A 20668-nucleotide genomic window follows, 5' to 3' on the forward strand; every position below is an offset into this window, starting at 1 on the left:
CCCATTTCGTGCCCTTGAAAGGACTCCCCTCGGCCCAGGAGTTGGCTGACCTGTTTATTACACATGTGTTCCGGCTGCACGGCATTCCGGAAAATATAGTGTCGGATCGGGGAGTCCAGTTCGTTTCTAGATTCTGGAGGGCATTCTGCCAACAAATGGGCATGAAGCTGTCATTTTCATCGGGCTACCACCCACAGACCAATGGGCAGACGGAGAGAATCAACCAGTCATTGGAGCAATTTTTGAGGTGCTATGTTGCGGAGACACAGAGCGATTGGGTCAAATTTCTGCCCTTCGCGGAATTCGCACAAAACAATTTGAAAAGCTCCTCCACCGGATTCTCTCCGTTTCAGGTTGTGTCTGGAAGATTGCCCAAGTTCTCACCATTGCCAGTGGCCTCCACCCCGTTTCCAGCTCTGGAGGCCTGGCAGAGGTATTTTAAAGACATTTGGCGCACGGTGAGAGATAGTTTACAAAAGGCGTTTTTTACTCAGAAGGGTCAAGCTGACAAAAAACATTCAGTAGAGTGGAGCTTCCAGCCAGGAGACTTGGTTTGGGTGTCCACACGTCATTTGGCCCTGAAACAGCTCTCAGATAAATTAGGCCCCAGGTTTGTCGGTCCATTTCCGGTAGCAAAAAAGATTAATAACGTCACTTATACCGTTGACCTTCCCACCAGCATGCGGGGGGTAAGGTCCTTCCACGTATCACTTCTTAAACCCGCAGTCCAGGTGGGTCCCACTCCTCCTCCTCCTGTGTTGGTGGATGCCCAACCTGAGTATGAAGTGGAAAAGATTTTAGATTCCCGCACGGTACAAAACTCGGTTCAGTACCTCGTACATTGGAAAGGGTACGGCATTGAGGAGAGACAATGGGTACCGGGTTCACGCATGCATGCAGACGAGTTAAAGAGGGAGTTTCATACCTTACATCCCGAGAAACCTGGTAGGAGTTGTCCGGAGTCCACTCCTCGGGGGGGGGGGGGGGGGGGGGGTACTGTAGGGAAACGCGGAAAGGCCGCCGTCTCTCGAGGTGAGGCGGCTGTTTCCGCGTCCAGCATGGCGTCACAACGCGGAAAAAACGCTGCATAGGCAGTGCGACGGAATCCGCATTGGTAACGGCGGAGTCCGCATTGGTAACGGCGGAATCCGCATCAGAGGCGGCCCCCGCTCTAGATACATTGCATGACAGTACTGGTGTGGCTGGGACTGATAGTCCACCAAGATTCAGACTTACACGCGCGCGAGCACAGAGGCAGAGTTTAAATAGCAGTTAGAAGGGAGTCGGCTGACCAGCTGGGTCAGCTGACAAATTCCACTGCTCTCATTGGACCAGCAATTAGGGAGGTCCTGGAAAGGTCCTAGAGTATATATACTGCTGGTTGTTCACTTGCTCTTTGTCTGGCGTTGCGATCACATATGTGGGAGCACCCAGATCCGTAGTCAGATCCGCAAGTGTGCTGGGACCAGCTGGAGCTGTAATCCTACACTTAGCTAGATTCTGTTGATAGCTAAAGTACTAGTTTGATTGTGATTATCTGTTATGACTTTTGCCTGCCTTGACTATCCTCCTGAACTCTGATCTTGTACTTCGATATTTCTGATACTCTGTTGCCGAACCCCGGCTCGTTCCTTGACTCTGCTTCTGCCTCCTGATTTTGCACCCCGATATATCTGATACCCCGTTGCTGAACCCTGCCTGTACTTTGACTCCGCCTTTGCCTCCTGATCTTGTACTTTATCTGTCCGTGTGTGTACGACCTGGCTTGTCCGACCTCGAGAACCGACCTTACTGTTAGAGGCGGTTCCTCGCTCGGTTAGTGATCCTTCCTCCTGAAGGTTACTTTCAGTCTGTCCTTCCTACTGTCAGTCTGACTCCTCCCGTCTTGGAGAGCTCAGGTCTGCGGAAGGAATCTGTGCAGTACTCCTTGCTGCACTGAGGCCTAGTCCTCTAAGTGTTATTGTTGCACCTAACACTACACTCTACTCAGGTGAACAGAGGTTAGCTAGTATATCGGATTATCAGTGATACTGCAGATCACGTATAATCTGGTATACATCTGTATTCCCAGTGATTCTGCAGATCACTGGTAATCAGATCCTCTCTGTGCTTCACCGATCGTTACAACTGACCTTCATTTCTTAAAGTAATGATGGCCACTTGTTTTTCTTTACTTAGCTGCTTTTTTCTTGCCATAATACAAATTCTAACAGTCTATTCAGCAGGACTATCAGCTGTATATCCACCTGACTTCTCCACAACACAACTGATGGTCCCAACCCCATTTATAAGGCAAGAAATGCCACTTACTAAACTTGACAGGGCACACCTGTGAAGTGAAAACCATTTCAGGTGACTACCTCTTGAAGCTCATCAAGAGAATGCCAAGAGTGTGCAAAGCAGTAATCAAAGCAAAAGGTGGCTACTTTGAAGAACCTACAATATGACATATTTTCAGTGGTTTCACACTTTTTGGTTATGTACTATACTTCCACATGTGTTCATTCATAGTTTGGATGCCTTCAGTGTGAATCTACAATGTTCATTGTCATGAAAATAAAGAAAACTCTTTGAATGAGAAGGTGTGTCCAAACTTTTGGTCTGTACTGTATATATATTAGAATAAATAGCTTTACAATGATGTACGCATTAAAAATCTTAAAATAACGGTAATATTAAAAGCAATATATTAGTAAGATGATAAATCTAAAAACTATAATCGACGCATTATAAGTCTAAAAAACAAAGTTAATACCAAAAGCAATGTATTTCTAATAGAATAAGGTTGACAACAATATTTAAGGATTATACAGTACGTATGAAAACAAATTTTAAAGTAATAAAATAAGTGTCAACGAAAATTTACTTATTACAGCCCTGAAAGCGAAATTTATAAACGAAAAAATAAGTATAACACAAAGTCAAAGTGAATTTGTAAACAATATTTATAATAGACCTTATTCTGTAAACGAAAACGATTGTTAACATGATCCCTGTAGCCGCTATTTCTTAGGAGCCCTAATTTCCTGTTGGGCGCCCAATACCCTATATTTTGCATTGCAGTCTATGGCAGCGTCCTTTTTGTCCATTAACCATATGCACCCTTTTTTACTGCTTCCCGCCAAAAGTCCCGGGGAAAAATCCAGATTTGACGCACAGCATCTTTTAAGGGCAGATATCACATTTTATTGCTAAATTGGAAGCATAAAGTGCTTTAACCACTTTAACCACTTGCCGACTGCCCACAGCCGATGGGCAATACGCCCATCGGCGGCAGCTGGCGTGGTTATGCGCCGATCGCATCACACGTGACGCGATCAGGCGCCGGTGTCAGGCTCCACCCCCTTGCGCAGTAACCCGCCGGCCGTTCGGAGGCCCCGGGCGGGTTACTAGCTCCAAGATCGCCGCATGCAAAGCGTATAATACGCTTTGTAATGTATACAAAGCGTATTATACAGGCTGCCTCCTGCCCTGGTGGTCCCAGTGTCAGAGGGACCACCAGGGCAGGCTGCAGCCATCAAGGTAAGCACCCAAGCACACTGATCTGCCCCCCCTTCCCTCTGATCACCCACAGCACCCCTCAGGCCCCCCCTGCACCCAATCAGTACCCTAATCACCCATCAATCACTCCCTGTCACTATCTGTCAACACTATTTTTTAGATTGGTCCCTAAACTGCCCCCTGGGGGCTCCTGATCACCCCTCCACACTCTCAGATCCTCCCCAGCCCCCCCCCTAGCCCCCCCTTCTGTATACTGTATACATCTATCCTCCCCTGTAATCACCTGTCAATTACCTGTCATTCGCCCGTCAATCACCCATCAATCACCCGTCAATCACCACCTGTCACTGCTACCATCAGATCAGACCCTAACCTGCCTCTTACGGGCATCTGATCACCCTCCCACACCATCAGATCGCCCGCAGACCTACCCTCAGATCACCTCCAAAGTGCATTGTTTACATCTGTTCTGCCATCTAATCACCCACTGATCTGCCCCCCCTTCCCTCTGATCACCCACAGCACCCCTCAGACCCCCCCTGCACCCAATCAGTACCCTGTAGTACTGTCTAGTACTGTATACATCTATCCTCCCCTGTAATCACCTGTCAATTACCTGTCATTCGCCCATCAATCACCCATCAATCACCCCCTGTCACTGCTACCAATCAGATCAGACCCCTATCTGCCCCTAGGGCACCCAATCACCCGCCCACACCCTCAGAACGACTTTAGACCCCCCCAGACCTCCCCCCCCGTGTACTAAATACATCTATTCTCCCCTGTAATCACCTATCAATCACCTGTCAACACCTGTCAATCATCCCGTCAATCACCCCGTCACTGCCTCCAATCAGATAAGACCCTAACCTGCCTCTTACAGGCATCTGATCACCCTCCCACACCATCAGATCGCCCACAGACCTACCCTCAGTTCACCTCCAAAGTGCATTGTTTACATCTGTTCTTCCATCTAATCACCCACTGATCACCCATCAATCACCCCCTGTCACTACCTGTCACTGCTACCAATCAGATCAGACCCCTATCTGCCCCTAGGGCACCCAATCACCCGCCCACACCCTCAGAACGACTTTAGACCCCCCCAGACCTCCCCCCCCCTGTGTACTGTATACATCTATTCTCCCCTGTAATCACCTGTCAGTCACCCATCAATCACCCCGTCACCACCTGTCACTGCCTCCCATCAGATCAGACCCTAACCTACCTCTTACGGCATCTGATCACCCTCCCACACCATCAGATCGCCCGCAGACCTACCCTCAGATCACCTCCAAAGTGCATTGTTTACATCTGTTCTGCCATCTAATCACCCACTGATCACCCATCAATCACCCCCTGTCACCACCTGTCACTGCTACCCATCAGATTAGACCCCTATCTGCCCCTAGGGCACCCAATCACCCGCCCACACCCTCAGAACGCCCTCAGACCCTAGCCCTGATCACCTCGCCAGTGCATTGCTTGCATCTATTCCCCCCTCTAATCACACCTTGAGACACCCATCAATCACCTCCTGTCACCACCTGTCACCCCCTAGCACACCATCAGATCAGGCTCTAATTTGCCCAGTGTGGGCTCCTGATCACTCGGCCAAACCCTCAGATCCCCCTCAGACCCCCTTCCGATCACCTCCCCATTGCATTGATTGCATCTATTTTCCCCTCTAACCACCCCCTGAGACACCCATCAATCACCCCCTGTCACCTCCCTAGTAGAGATGTCGCGAACCTCCGATTTTCGGTTCGCGAACCGGGTTCGCGAACTTCCGCAGAAGGTTCGGTTCGCGGAAAAATTCGCGAACCGCAATAGACTTCAATGGGGAGGCGAACTTTGAAAAATAGAAAAAATTATGCTGGCCACAAAAGTGATGGAAAAGATGTTTCAAGGGGTCTAACACCTGGAGGGGGGCATGGCGGAGTGGGATACATATAATCAGAGAAAAAGCATGTGTGCATCAACCAAGTGAACCTGACAAATCTGGCTTTGCAAATTTGGCCTATTGGCTAATCACGAGACATTGCTCATGCAAATAAGCATTTGCTTTCGCATGCCTAAATATGCAGGGTCAAAACCAAAAACCGCAAAACAATCGCCCTGCGGGAATTAGTTCATGCTATACAGCACTATCCAGGGGCGCCACGAGGAGGCTTCCCATTGCCCCCATACAACCGGGGGGGGCACTCTCACCGCCTGGAACCCACACAGCGGCACCCCGGAGGTGGAGGCCAGGGGGTGCAGGCGATCTCCCCAGCGTGGCCAGCGCCGGGAAGAGCCGCCCGCACACACCTCCCAGGATTAAAAACAGGCACTTACCTCAACGTCCATTGCGTTCTGCTATATGCGCATAACCTGGGCGCGACACATAAGGGGCGGACAGGCGCAATAGCCTGCTCCAGGGCTCTCACCTCCTAAAACAAGCCACTCACTACCTGCCCTCAGAAGAAAGAAATGCAATGCTAACTATAATCAGAGAAAAAGCATGTGTGCATCAACCAAGTGAACCTGACAAATCTGGCTTTGCAAATTTGGCCTATTGGCTAATCACGAGACATTGCTCATGCAAATAAGCATTTGCTTTCGCATGCCTAAATATGCAGGGTCAAAACCAAAAACCGCAAAACAATCGCCCTGCGGGAATTAGTTCATGCTATACAGCACTATCCAGGGGCGCCACGAGGAGGCTTCCCATTGCCGCTTTGCGGTATTGGTTTTTGACCCTGCAAAGTTTGGCATGCGAAAGCAGATGCATTTCTGCATGAGCATGTCTCATGATAAGCCATTTTAGCCAGATTTGCACAGCTAGACTTGAAAGGGTTAAGCTTGGCGTAGAGCACGCATACATTTTCTTGTAATTGAGCATATTTGCATTCTGTCCTTTGGAGGCAGGTGGTGGATGGCTTGCTCTATAAGTGGGCTGTCTGTGCCTGTCCTCCCCCCCCTTCTGGAGTGATGTGTGTGAGCCAGCCCTGAGCCCCACAGCTCGGGGTGACCCATGCGTCACTCCTTTCCCATGCAGTGCCCCGAGTCGATGCGCAGCAGCAGAACGCAATGGACGTTCAGGTAAGTGCCTGTTTTTAAATTTTTGGGAGATGGGTGCGGATGGCCCCCCCCCGGCGCCGGCCACGCTTGGGGGGGTCGTCTGCGCTACCCAGCCTCCACCTCCGGGGTGTTGCTGTGGTCCCTAGGCAGTGAGAGAGCCTGGGGCCCCACAGCCCCCCCGGTTGTATGGGGGCAATGGGAAGCCTCCCCGAGGCGCTCCTGGATAGTGCTGTATAGCATGAACTAATTCCCGCAGGGCAACCGCTTTGCGGTATTGGTTTTTGACCCTGCAAAGTTTGGCATGCGAAAGCAGATGCATTTCTGCATGAGCATGTCTCATGATAAGCCATTTTAGCCAGATTTGCACAGCTAGACTTGAAAGGGTTAAGCTTGGCGTAGAGCACGCATACATTTTCTTGTAATTGAGCATATTTGCATTCTGTCCTTTGGAGGCAGGTGGTGGATGGCTTGCTCTATAAGTGGGCTGTCTGTGCCTGTCCTCCCCCCCCTTCTGGAGTGATGTGTGTGAGCCAGCCCTGAGCCCCACAGCTCGGGGTGACCCATGCGTCACTCCTTTCCCATGCAGTGCCCCGAGTCGATGCGCAGCAGCAGAACGCAATGGACGTTCAGGTAAGTGCCTGTTTTTAAATTTTTGGGAGATGGGTGCGGATGGCCCCCCCCCCCGGCGCCGGCCACGCTTGGGGGGGTCGTCTGCGCTACCCAGCCTCCACCTCCGGGGTGTTGCTGTGGTCCCTAGGCAGTGAGAGAGCCTGGGGCCCCACAGCCCCCCCGGTTGTATGGGGGCAATGGGAAGCCTCCCCGAGGCGCTCCTGGATAGTGCTGTATAGCATGAACTAATTCCCGCAGGGCAACCGCTTTGCGGTATTGGTTTTTGACCCTGCAAAGTTTGGCATGCGAAAGCAGATGCATTTCTGCATGAGCATGTCTCATGATAAGCCATTTTAGCCAGATTTGCACAGCTAGACTTGAAAGGGTTAAGCTTGGCGTAGAGCACGCATACATTTTCTTGTAATTGAGCATATTTGCATTCTGTCCTTTGGAGGCAGGTGGTGGATGGCTTGCTCTATAAGTGGGCTGTCTGTGCCTGTCCTCCCCCCCCTTCTGGAGTGATGTGTGTGAGCCAGCCCTGAGCCCCACAGCTCGGGGTGACCCATGCGTCACTCCTTTCCCATGCAGTGCCCCGAGTCGATGCGCAGCAGCAGAACGCAATGGACGTTCAGGTAAGTGCCTGTTTTTAAATTTTTGGGAGATGGGTGCGGATGGCCCCCCCCCGGCGCCGGCCACGCTTGGGGGGGTCGTCTGCGCTACCCAGCCTCCACCTCCGGGGTGTTGCTGTGGTCCCTAGGCAGTGAGAGAGCCTGGGGCCCCACAGCCCCCCCGGTTGTATGGGGGCAATGGGAAGCCTCCCCGAGGCGCTCCTGGATAGTGCTGTATAGCATGAACTAATTCCCGCAGGGCAACCGCTTTGCGGTATTGGTTTTTGACCCTGCAAAGTTTGGCATGCGAAAGCAGATGCATTTCTGCATGAGCATGTCTCATGATAAGCCATTTTAGCCAGATTTGCACAGCTAGACTTGAAAGGGTTAAGCTTGGCGTAGAGCACGCATACATTTTCTTGTAATTGAGCAGGAGTGGGATACATGCCAAAAGTCCCGGTGAAAAATCTGGATGTGACGCAAAGCAGCGTTTTAAGGGCAGAAATCACATTGAATGCTAAATTGCAGGCCTAACGTGCTTTCAAACATCTTGCATGTGTATACATCAAACAGGGAGTGTAATTAGAGTACTGCTTCACACTGACACACCAAACTCACTGTGTAACGCACCGCAAACAGCTGGACTACTGCGCAACATGGCGTGTTTGCTCTTCCTCACTCAGTGATGTCAGGTAATGTGTGACTTCCTTCTCAACTTTCCATGGCATTGTTAAAAAGCTTACGTTTTGTTTTTAATTTACATTTTCTACTTGCTGTGTACTTGTTCAGTACCGCTACAATGAGAATCCTGTGGAGGCGGGCAAGTCTGCCATTGTGACCCCGGGTAATGGCCGGGGAATGAGAGGTTTGAATCCGGTGTGGAGCCTGAGCAACGGCTACCACTACACATCCAAGGAGGGCAGCGGGCAGGCATGCACGCCCGCCCGCCCCGAGGTAGTGACCAAAAATAACAATACAGGAGGCGGACTTTCGAGGCCCTGCTGTGTATTTGAAATGAATGTACTTTAAATCCTTTAACGAGAACCAGTTATGGCGGGCAAAGATGACACCACATTCCTTTCACGAGAATCATATGGAGGCGGGCAAGTCTGTCATTTGTGACCCCGGGTAATGGCCGGGGAATGAGGGATGGAATCCGGTGTGGAGCCTGAGAAACGGCTACCACCACACATCCAAGGAGGGCAGCAGGTAGGCATGCACGCCCGCCCCGAGGTAGTGACCAAAAATAACAATACAGGAGGCGGACTTTCGAGGCCCTGCTGTGTATTTGAAATGAATGTACTTTAAATCCTTTAACGAGAACCAGTTATGGTGGGCAAAAGATGACACCACATTCCTTTCACGAGAATCATATGGAGGCGGGCAAGTCTGTCATTTGTGACCCCGGGTAATGGCCGGGAAATGAGGGATGGAATGAATTAACTTTAAATCCTTTAACGGGAATCCGTTATGGAGGGCAAGTCTGCCATTGTCACCGCGGGGAATGAAGGTTGGATTGCGGCCCGAAGTGGGAGCCTGCTGAGACCCAAGCTGTAGCTGCCCTGACTGTGCTTTGCAGACCAGGCATCTGTGGTCAGATGGATCTTGAGCCAGCGGAAGACAAACCAAGTCGAAAGCATTTGCCAAGAATGTTTTACGGAGGGCAAGTTTTTTTGCCCTTTTTTTTAAATTTTTTGAAAATGATAGATGGTTGTATTTTTAAATTGTTTGAAAGTTTAGATGGTTGTATTTTTAAATTGTTTGAAAGTTTAGATGGTTGTATTTTTAAATTGTTTAAAAGTGTATCCATTCTTCCTCCCCCCCAGCCACAAACAATACCATGGGAACGTGGAGCAGCAGAAGCCCCCTGTGACGGCTGCCACGGTTGTTCTCCGCTGCTTGTCTTTTGAGGGGCGCTTCTTTTCCTCAGGTGTTCTTGCCATAGCTGTTTGTGCCTTCTCTCCAGGTGCCTTTGTAAAGCACTTGTCCCTACGTGACAGTTGGCCTTTCCACGGCTCAATTTTTGCTGGCAGAGACAACAGATGGCTTTGCTCCGATCTGAGACACACACGTGAAAAAATTTCCAAACCGCTGAGCCCCCCTGGGCTGATGGCGCTACGGTGGCATCAGCAGCTGACGTTGAAGGGCATGTTGGCTGTCTGGCCATAGCTGGCGATACATGGCGCCGGACACTGCCCCCAGCTGATTCTGAGGACGAGCTCCCTCTTGTATTGCGTTCCGGAGTTGGAGCCTGATCAACGTCTACCACCACACATCCAGGCAAGGAGGGAAGCAGGCAGGCATGCACGCCCGCCCCGAGGTAGTGACCAAAAATAACAATACAGGACTCAGGAGGACCTTTTGCGGCCCTAATTCAAATGAACTAACTTTAAATCCTTTAACGGGAATCTGTTATGGAGGGCAAGTCTGCCATTGTCACCGCGGGGAATGAAGGTTGGATTCTGGCCAGAAGTGGGAGCCTGCTGAGACCCATGCTGTAGCTGCCCTGACCGTGCTTTGCCGAACAGGCATCTGTGGTCAGATGGACCCTTGAGCCAGCGGAAGACAAACCAAGTCGAAAGCATTTGCCAGGAATGTTTTACGGAGGGCCAGTTTTTTTGCCCTTTTTTTAAATTTTTTGAAAATGATAGATGGTTGTATTTTTAAATTGTTTGAAAGTTTAGATGGTTGTATTTTTAAATTGTTTGAAAGTGTATCCATTCAAGTGCAAGTTATGCACTGACTGCCAGGTATAATGTGCAGTCACAGATGCAGTGAAAGGTATGCAGTGACTGCAAACAGCCGTTTGTGTAGTGACGGCCGTGCTGGACTGGTGCGCACCGTGACGAGAGTGCAGGTGATGGTGGCTTTTCAGCCCATATGCTTGCCCGGCTGATGTAGCTGAATGACAGAACAGTGACTTTCCAGCTGATCAAATTTGGTCTGACCACAATGAAGCAACGACCTTAATATCTTTTGTGTGCCACCCCCACCCGAGACACTCAAATAGCCGGCGGTCATTGCTTCATTGTGATGCGCAAGCCCCTTCACCGCGGCAAGGTAATGATCACGAAGGGGGATGGGCACATGTACACGCACCAGAAAAATTAGTGTAGCGGCCGCTGCTAGCAGCGGCCTTAAAAATTCAGGAATCCGCCTAGAGTCCTGGACCCTGTTAGTAGTGGCGGAGAAGGCAGTCAAGCGGCCTGCAGGCAGAGATGCTGTGTGTGGGGAGTGGACTGACTTAGTCTTCGGTCGTGCAGTAGCCCTCCGTGATCCATTCCTCATTCATTTTGATAAAGGTCAGGTACTGAACACTGTCGTGACTTAGGCGACTTCTCTTCTCAGTAACTATGCCTCCAGCTGCACTGAAGGTCCTTTCTGACAGGACGCTTGCGGCAGGGCAAGAGAGGAGTTGTATGGTAAATTGGGACAGCTCTGGCCACAGGTCAAGCCTGCGCAACCAGTAGTCCAAGGGTTCATCGTCGCTTTTCGCAGAGTCTACATCCACACTCAAGGCCAGGTAGTCGGCTACCTGCCGGTCCAGGCGTTGGTGGAGGGTGGATCCGGAAGGACTATGGCGAGGAGTTGGACTAAAGAACGTCCGCATGTCCGACATCACCCTGAGATCGCTGGAGCGTCCTGTTCTTGCCTGCGTGGACTTGGGAGGAGGAGGGTTACTGCCAGTGGTACCTTGATTGCGTTGTGCAGCCACATCACCCTTAAACGCATTGTAAAGCATCATCGACAGCTTGTTCTGCAAGTGCTGCATCCTTTCCGCCTTTTGTTGAGTTGGTAAGAGGTCCACCACTTTGTGCCTGTACCGAGGGTCTAGTAGCGTGGCCACCCAGTACAGGTCATTCGTCTTGAGTTTTTTGATACGGGGGTCCCTCAACAGGCTGGACAACATGAAAGAGGACATCTGCACAAAGCTGGATGCAGAGGTACTCTCCATCTCCTCATGCTCTTCCTCAGTGACGGGACGCAACTCCTCTTCCTCCCCCCAGCCACGAACAATACCACGGAAACGTGGAGCAGCAGAAGCCCCCTGTGATGGCTGCCGCGGTTGTTCTCCTTCCGCCGCCTCTTCCTCCTCCACAGAAACACCTTCCTCATCATCACCATCATTAGAGTCTGACTCCTCTCCTTCCCCACACGACTCCTCTTCTTCCTCCTCCTCCCCCCTCTGTGCTACCGCCGGTGTTGTGGAAACATCGGGTTCATGTCTAAATGGCTCCAATGAATCCTGCTGCCCTAACTCTTCTTGTTCACGCTCCTCCACAGCTGTATCCACCACTCTACGCACGGCACGCTCCAGGAAGTAGGCGTAGGGGATCAAGTCGCTGATGGTGCCCTCATCGCGACTCACCAGTTTGGTCACCTCCTCAAAGGGCTCCATGACCCTGCATGCATTTCGCATCAGTGTCCAGTTGTTGGGCCACAACATCCCCATCCTCCCAGATTGTGTCCTTGTACTGTAATGATACAGGTAGTGGGTGACGGCTTTCTCCTGGTCTAGCAGGCGAGAGAACATCAGCAGGGTGGAATTCCAGCGAGTCGGGCTATCGCAAATCAGGCGTCTCACCGGCAAGTTGTTTCTACGCTGAATCTCTGCAAAGCGTGCCATGGCCTTGTACGAGCGCCTGAAATGCCCACACAACTTCCTGGCCTGCTTCAGGACGTCCTCTAAGCCTGGGTACTTGGACACAAATCTTTGCACGACCAGATTAAGCACATGTGCCATGCAGGGTATGTGTGTCAGCTTTCCCAAATTCAACGCAGCAATGAGATTGCTGCCGTTGTCACACACCACGTTGCCGATCTCAAGCTTGTGCGGGGTCAGCCATTGCTCCACCTGTTTGTTAAGAGCAGCCAGGAGAGCTGCTCCAGTGTGACTCTCCGCTTTCAGGCAAGACATGTCTAACACTGCATGACACCGTCGCACCTGGCATGCAGCATAGGCCCTGGGGTGCTGGGGCTGTGTAGCTGGGGAGGAGATGGCGGCACCAGCCAAGGAAGAGGAGGATGACGACAGCGAAGCGGTGATAGCAGGTGGAGAGGAGGTGGCTGGAGGCCTGCCTGCAAGCCGTGGAGGTGTGACAAGTCGGTCCTCTGCGCAGCCACGTACTCCCTGCTTGCTGCCATCGGTCACCAGGTTGACCCAATGGGCTGTGTATGTAATGTAGTGGCCCTGCCCGTGCTTGGCAGACCAGGCATCCGTGGTCAGGTGGACCCTTGACCCAACGCTGTGTGCCAGAGATGACACCACTTGCCTCTCAACTGCACGGTACAGTTTGGGTATGGCCTTATGAGAAAAATAATTGCGGCCTGGTATCTTCCACTGCGGTGTACCAATGGCCACAAACTTACGGAAAGCCTCCGACTCCACCAGCTTGTATGGTAATAGCTGGCGAGCTAATAGTTCCGCCACGCCAGCTGTCAGACGCCGGGCAAGAGGGTGACTGGCAGACATTTGCTTCTTCCGCTCAAATACTTCCTTCACGGACAGCTGGGTACTACTGTGGGCAGAGGAGAAGGAACCGCTCAAGGAAAGAGGCGGTGTGTAGGAGGGTGGCTGTGAAGGTGCAAGGGAGAAAGTGGATGAAGACGATGCACCTGAAGGAGGAAGAGGAGAAGGAGTTTGGCTTGTCTTTTGAGGAGTGCTGCTTTTACTCAGGTGTTCTTGCCATAGCTGTTTGTGCCTTCTCTCCAGGTGCCTTCGTAAGGCACTTGTCCCTACGTGAGAGTTGGCCTTTCCACGGCTCAATTTTTGCTGGCAGAGACAACAGATGGCTTTGCTCCGATCTGAGACACACACGTGAAAAAATTTCCAAACCGCTGAGGCCCCCTGGGGTGATGGCGCTACGGTGGCATCAGCAGCAGCTGACGTTGAAGGGCATGTGTGCTCCCTGGCCATAGCTGGCGATACATGGCACCGGACACTGCCCCCAGCTGTTTCTGAGGACGAGATCCCTCTGCTTCTATCATGGAGTCGTCTCCTCCTACTCCTCTCTGACTCCTCCTCTGAACTGTCCCCCTGGTCATCTCCTCTACCGGGAACATATGTGGTATCCGTATAATCGTCATCATAATCCTCCTGGCCGCTGCGCTTTCCTCAGACACCTCCTCAAGTGCACCAACTTCAGGTGGTCCACCATCATCCCCATCCACACACGTTACGTCCATACTATCGCCACCTAACTCAGACGTATGAGGTGGTGTACCTGCGCCTTCTTGTTGTTGTTGCAGTAGTGGCTGGGAATCAGTGATTTCACCACCACCACCAAATAACTCCTGCGAAGTGTCAAATGCAGCGGATGTGGTGCTTGTTGTAGCGCTGGTGGCTGCGGGAGATGAGGTGTTCTGTGTTAAATACTCAATCACCTCCTCACGATTTTGGGAAGTGATGGCACGTGCCTTCTTCTGAGCACTGTATTTTGGGGCAGGTCCGCATGAAATCACAGCAACACCACCTCGCACAGCCACAGACCTGCCGGTGCCTGGTGGCCTTCCTCTGGGTCTGCCTCTACCTCTTCCTCTACCTGGTTTGTCCATTTTGTCCATCTCGGGGGTATGCTAGCTATATGCAGTGAGGTGGGTTCTCACTCAACACAACAGGTAGTTAGATGCAGTGAGCTGGGTTCACTCAACAGTAAAGGTACTTAAGATGCAGTGAGGTGGGTTCTCACTCAACACAACAGGTAGTTAGATGCAGTGAGGTGGCCAGGTGGGTTCACACTCAACACAACAGGTAGTTAGATGCAGTGAGCTGGGTTCACTCAACAGTAAAGGTACTTAAGATGCAGTGAGGTGGGTTCTCACTCAACACAACAGGTAGTTAGATGCAGTGAGCTGGGTTCACTCAACACCACGCTAGGTATATGCAGTGATGATGTGGGTTAAGTAAACACAACAGGTACTGGGTAGTTAGATGCAGTGAGCTGGGTTCACTGAACAGTATACAGTAAAGGTACTTAAGATGCAGTGAGGTGGGTTCTCACTCAACACAACAGGTAGTTAGACTTAGATGCAGTGAGCTGGGTTCACTCAACACAACGCTAGGTATATGCAGTGATGAGGTGGGTTAAGTAAACACAACAGGTACTGGGTAGTTAGATGCAGTGAGCTGGGTTCACTCAACAGTAAAGGTACTTAAGATGCAGTGAGGTGGGTTCACTCAACACAAGGCTAGGTATATGCAGTGATGAGGTGGGTTAAGTAAACACAACAGGTACTGGGTAGTTAGATGCAGTGAGCTGGGTTCACTCAACAGTAAAGGTACTTAAGATGCAGTGAGGTGGGTTCTCACTCAACACAACAGGTAGTTAGATGCAGTGAGGTGGCCAGGTGGGTTCACACTCAACACAACAGGTAGTTAGATGCAGTGAGCTGGGTTCACTCAACAGTAAAGGTACTTAAGATGCAGTGAGGTGGGTTCTCACTCAACACAACAGGTAGTTTGATGCAGTGAGGTGGCCAGGTGGGTTCACACTCAACACAACAGGTAGTTAGATGCAGTGAGCTGGGTTCACTCAACACCACGCTAGGTATATGCAGTGATGATGTGGGTTAAGTAAACACAACAGGTACTGGGTAGTTAGATGCAGTGAGCTGGGTTCACTGAACAGTATACAGTAAAGGTACTTAAGATGCAGTGAGGTGGGTTCTCACTCAACACAACAGGTAGTTAGACTTAGATGCAGTGAGCTGGGTTCACTCAACACAACGCTAGGTATATGCAGTGATGAGGTTGGTTAAGTAAACACAACAGGTACTGGGTAGTTAGATGCAGTGAGCTGGGTTCACTCAACACAAAGCTAGGTATATGCAGTGATGAGGTGGGTTAAGTAAACACAACAGGTACTGGGGTATATGCAGTACTGGGTAGTACAATGTGCAGCTCCCTGTCACACACACAGGCAGTCAGTCACTGAATGTGCTGGGCTGCTGGCAGTGGCACACACACTATCAATTAGCAAGACTGTGCATGCAACAAAAGTGTCAGAAAAAAAAAATGTACAGGTTGAGCTCTGAAAAGAGCTGTTGCTGGGTGCTTTAAAAGCAATATTAATCAGTCAGGAACAAGCAAAGCAGCCTAGAACCTAACTAATCTGTCCCTAAGAGAAAAAGTCTGCAGCAGCTGTCCCTTTCCTCTCTCTAGCAGGCACACGAGTGACTGTAATGGCCGCCGGAGGCTGCCTTATATAAGGGGGGGTGGGGCTCCAGGGCTTACTGTAGCCTGAATGGCTACAATGTGCCTGCTGACTGTGATGCAGAGGGTCAAAGTTGACCCTCAGTGCATTATGGGGCGAATCGAACTTCCGGAAAAGTTCGCCTGGCGCAGGCGAACGCGAACCCCCAATGTTCGCCTGGAACCATTCGCCGGCGAACCGTTCGGTACACCTCTACTCCCTAGCACTCCTATCCATCAGATCAGGCCCAATACAGCCTGTCATCTAAGAGGCCACCCTGCTTATGACCGGTTCCACAAAATTCGCCCCCTCATAGACCACCTGTCATCAAAATTTGCAGATGCTTATACCCCTGAACAGTCATTTTGAGACATTTGGTTTCCGGACTACTCACGGTTTTGGGCCCCTAAAATGCCAGGGCGGTATAGGAACCCCACAAGTGACCCCATTTTAGAAAAAAAGACACCCCAAGGTATTATTCCATTAGGTGTATGATGAGTTCATAGAAGTTTTTATTTTTATTGTTTTTTTCACAAAGTGTCATTTTCCACTAACTTGTGACACAAAATAAAATCTTCTATGAACTCACCATACACCTAACGGAATATCTTGGGGTATCTTCTTTCTAAAATGGGGTCACTTGTGGGGTTCCTATACTGCCCTGGCATTTTAGGGGCCCTAAACCGTGAGGAGTAGTCTAGAAAATAAATGCCTCAAAATGACCTGTCAATATTCTGTTGGGCCCCTTAGCGCACCTAGGCTGCAAAAAAGTGTCACACATGTGGTATCACCGTACTCAGGAGAAGTAGTATAATGTGTTGTGGGGTGTATTTTTACACATACCCATGCTGGGTGGGAGAAATCTCTCTGTAAATGGACAATTGTGTGTAAAAAAAAATCAAAAAATTGTCATTTACAGAGATGCCAGCATGGGTATATGTAAAAATACACCACAAAACACATTATAGTACTTCTTCTGAGTATGGCAGTACAACATGTGTGGCACTTTTTTGCAGCCTAACTGCGCTAAGGGGCCCAAAGTCCAATGAGTACATTTAGGATTTCACAGGTCATTTTGAGACATTTGGGTTCAAAACTACTCCTCACGGTTTAGGGCCTCTAAAATGCCAGGGCAGTATAGGAACCCCACAAGTGACCCCATTTTAGAAAGAAGACACCCCAAGGTATTCCGTTAGGTGTATGACGGGTTCATAGAAGATTTTATTTTTTGTCACAAGTTAGCGGAAATTGATTTTTATTGTTTTTATTTTTTCACAAAGTGTCAATTTCCGCTAACTTGTGACACAAAAAAAAATCTTCTATGAACTCACCATACTCCTAGCGGATTACCTTGGGGTGTCTTCTTTCTAAAATGTGGTCACTTGTGGGGTTCCTATACTGCCCTGGCATTTTAGGGGCCCTAAACCATGAGGAGTAGTCTAGAAACCAAATGTCACAAAATGACCTGTGAAATCCTAAAGGTACTCATTGGACGTTGGGCCCCTTAGCGCACCTAGGCTGCAAAAAAGTGTCACACATGTGGTATCGTCGTACTCAGGAGAAGTAGTATAATGTGTTTTGGGGTGTATTTTTACACATATCCATGCTGGGTGGGAAATATCTCTGTAAATGGACAATTGTGTGTAAAAAAAATAAAAAAAATTGTCATTTACAGAGATATTTCTCCCACCCAGCATGGGTATGTGTAAAAATATGTATAAATTGCTCAAAAAGGGAGGCCTAGATTCAAATAGGAAAAATCAAACTATAATAATATAATAATATTTAATGATAAACATATGAGATCAATTTTTCATGCAACCTGCCAACAATAATATAAATCGAACAACAAATGAGAGAATTGGCTCTTGGGTGCATGAAAAGCAATAAATACCTTTTATTAATTATACAATAGTCTAACACACATATATACAAAACCCTAAAATATATAGAAAAATTAAAAGTAATGTATGTAAATCTCTGCTCCGCCAAATAAAGCCACTCAGGCTCTAAGACCCTGTGAATATATAGAGATTAGTAAAGACCGTGGGGCTGCAGTCCCCAAGGGCTTAATCAAAAAATCGCTGTGTCAGCAATTATAAGGCCGGTTCGAAATCATTGACATGAAGCGTTGTAAACTAATATCTCATCTTTGACATTGGTGAAAAGACCACAAGAATCCGTGGGCTTGTGCCCCCCAATCGCGGGGGCCGATGTAATGGAGAGCAAATAACTTTGAGGAAAAACAAAGGTGTCAAATAGTCCCGCTGTAGGTTCCACAGAAAAACACCCCTCACTCGCAGGGGTGAAATGGCATCAAATGGAAGAACAGGCAAACTGTCATCAGAAGATGATAGGATAAATCATGCTGTTAGTTGGAGAATCATGCTGTTAGTTGAAAAGCTTCACAACATATAGCAGGTTTGTAGTTATGCAGCAGCATGTGATAGTATGTAGAAATCACTCAGCATTGATAGCGGGCATGCATTATGAAGCTAAAGCAAGAAATATTCCAGCAGAAGTCCAAATGGCACATCTCCACTTGTAATGGACCTCAACAGCTGATCAAAGCATGGATGCACTTATAGCCATGCCAAAACATGTTCCTTCCAGCAGTGTGACTAAAATCATGACAACAAAGCTCCAGCATGCAAGACACAGATCCAGCGCTGAATAGATGAATCACAGTGATGTTATATAGTTACCAGTCCAACTGGATATTGACAAGGTCCCAGTGTCATAATGAATAATGAGTCCCAAGTGGCAGATTGGCGGAGCTGGCTTGCTGGAGATAGCCTGACATGTTTCGCCGTTTACTAACGGCTTTTTCAAAGGCAGCAGCAGAGAGTATGTTGCTAAAACGCCATCATGGCGTTCTTATAGTAGCTGTGTCCGTCCTCAACCTCGGCACCGCCCACCACGCAGACCACGTAAGCGGCCCGCGTCAATACGCAGATACGCCTGGCCGCACGTCGCTGGTGCGCAACTGCGCTCCACATCCACAAAGCCGTTAGTAAACGGCGAAACATGTCAGGCTATCTCCAGCAAGCCAGCTCCGCCAATCTGCCACTTGGGACTCATTATTCATTATGACACTGGGACCTTGTCAATATCCAGTTGGACTGGTAACTATATAACATCACTGTGATTCATCTATTCAGCGCTGGATCTGTGTCTTGCATGCTGGAGCTTTGTTGTCATGATTTTAGTCACACTGCTGGAAGGAACATGTTTTGGCATGGCTATAAGTGCATCCATGCTTTGATCAGCTGTTGAGGTCCATTACAAGTGGAGATGTGCCATTTGGACTTCTGCTGGAATATTTCTTGCTTTAGCTTCATAATGCATGCCCGCTATCAATGCTGAGTGATCTCTACATACTATCACATGCTGCTGCATAACTACAAACCTGCTATATGTTGTGAAGCTTTTCAACTAACAGCATGATTCTCCAACTAACAGCATGATTTATCCTATCATCTTCTGATGACAGTTTGCCTGTTCTTCCATTTGATGCCATTTCACCCCTGCGAGTGGGGGGTGTTTTTCTGTGGAACCTACAGCGGGACTATTTGACACCTTTGTTTTTCCTCAAAGTTATTTGCTCTCCATTACATCGGCCCCCGCGATTGGGGGGCACAAGCCCACAGATTCTTGTGGTCTTTTCACCAATGTCAAAGATGAGATATTAGTTTACAACGCTTCATGTCAATGATTTCCAACCGGCCTTATAATTGCTGACACAGCGATTTTTTGATTAAAGGGAAGGTTCAGGGAACTCTTGAAAAAAATAAAAATCCCTATCCACTTACTTGGGGCTTCCTCCAGCCCGTGGCAGGCAGGAGGTGCCCTCGCCGCCGCTCCGGAGGTGTAAGGCTTGGTGGTGTATTCTCCACAGTCAGCATGCAACGCATGAGCTGGCGTGGAGGAGGTACACACACTAGCACAAGGAAACAGGCTATCCCTAGTATAGTGGAGGGGAGGACTGACTGCAATAGGAGATTGTGGCGCACAGAGCCGGTGCAGATCTGACAGCCACAAACAATGCTTTCGTTATAACGTCTCAGCGCAAAGTAGCGCTGAGCGCACAAACCAGAACTGAGGAGATCAGGACAGGTAGACAGAATGAACGCTTGCTAGCTAGCGGCTACTTAGCGACAGCAAGCGTCCAAAACCAGACAGACTGGAATGAGGCAGCCAATGCGCTGCGGCGATGGCGTGCCTCACAAAGACAGGACAGGACAGTCAGGAAACAGCAGGATCGAGATAGATGAACGTAACACAGATAAATATACAATAAGTATGTTTTCCTAGCGTATTACAATTACAGCTATCAATGAAACTATTTGTAACGTCTGACTAACATATGTATATATCGGCAATGAACCGATATATGACATAAGCAGGAACGCTGACTAGGACTGGAGTAATACAGGGAACAGGACTCAGAAGGATTCGCTATCTCTTCGCAGAGATGAACGCAATCCACAAACGGTAACAGGACAGGATTCAGAAGGATTCGTTATCTCTTCGCAGAGATGAACGCAATCCACAAACAGGACCAGGAACAGGATAACTAGCTCAGCACGGGTGCTCACGGTACGCGCAAACTACCAAAACGTGCTAGAAAACTGACTAACTGAACACAGGAAATAAACAGTTCGTGTACATATATATCAGCGACACTGATGTATC

This window comes from Hyperolius riggenbachi, chromosome 1 (assembly GCF_040937935.1).
Source record: "Hyperolius riggenbachi isolate aHypRig1 chromosome 1, aHypRig1.pri, whole genome shotgun sequence".
In the NCBI taxonomy this organism is placed as follows: Eukaryota; Metazoa; Chordata; class Amphibia; order Anura; family Hyperoliidae; genus Hyperolius; species Hyperolius riggenbachi.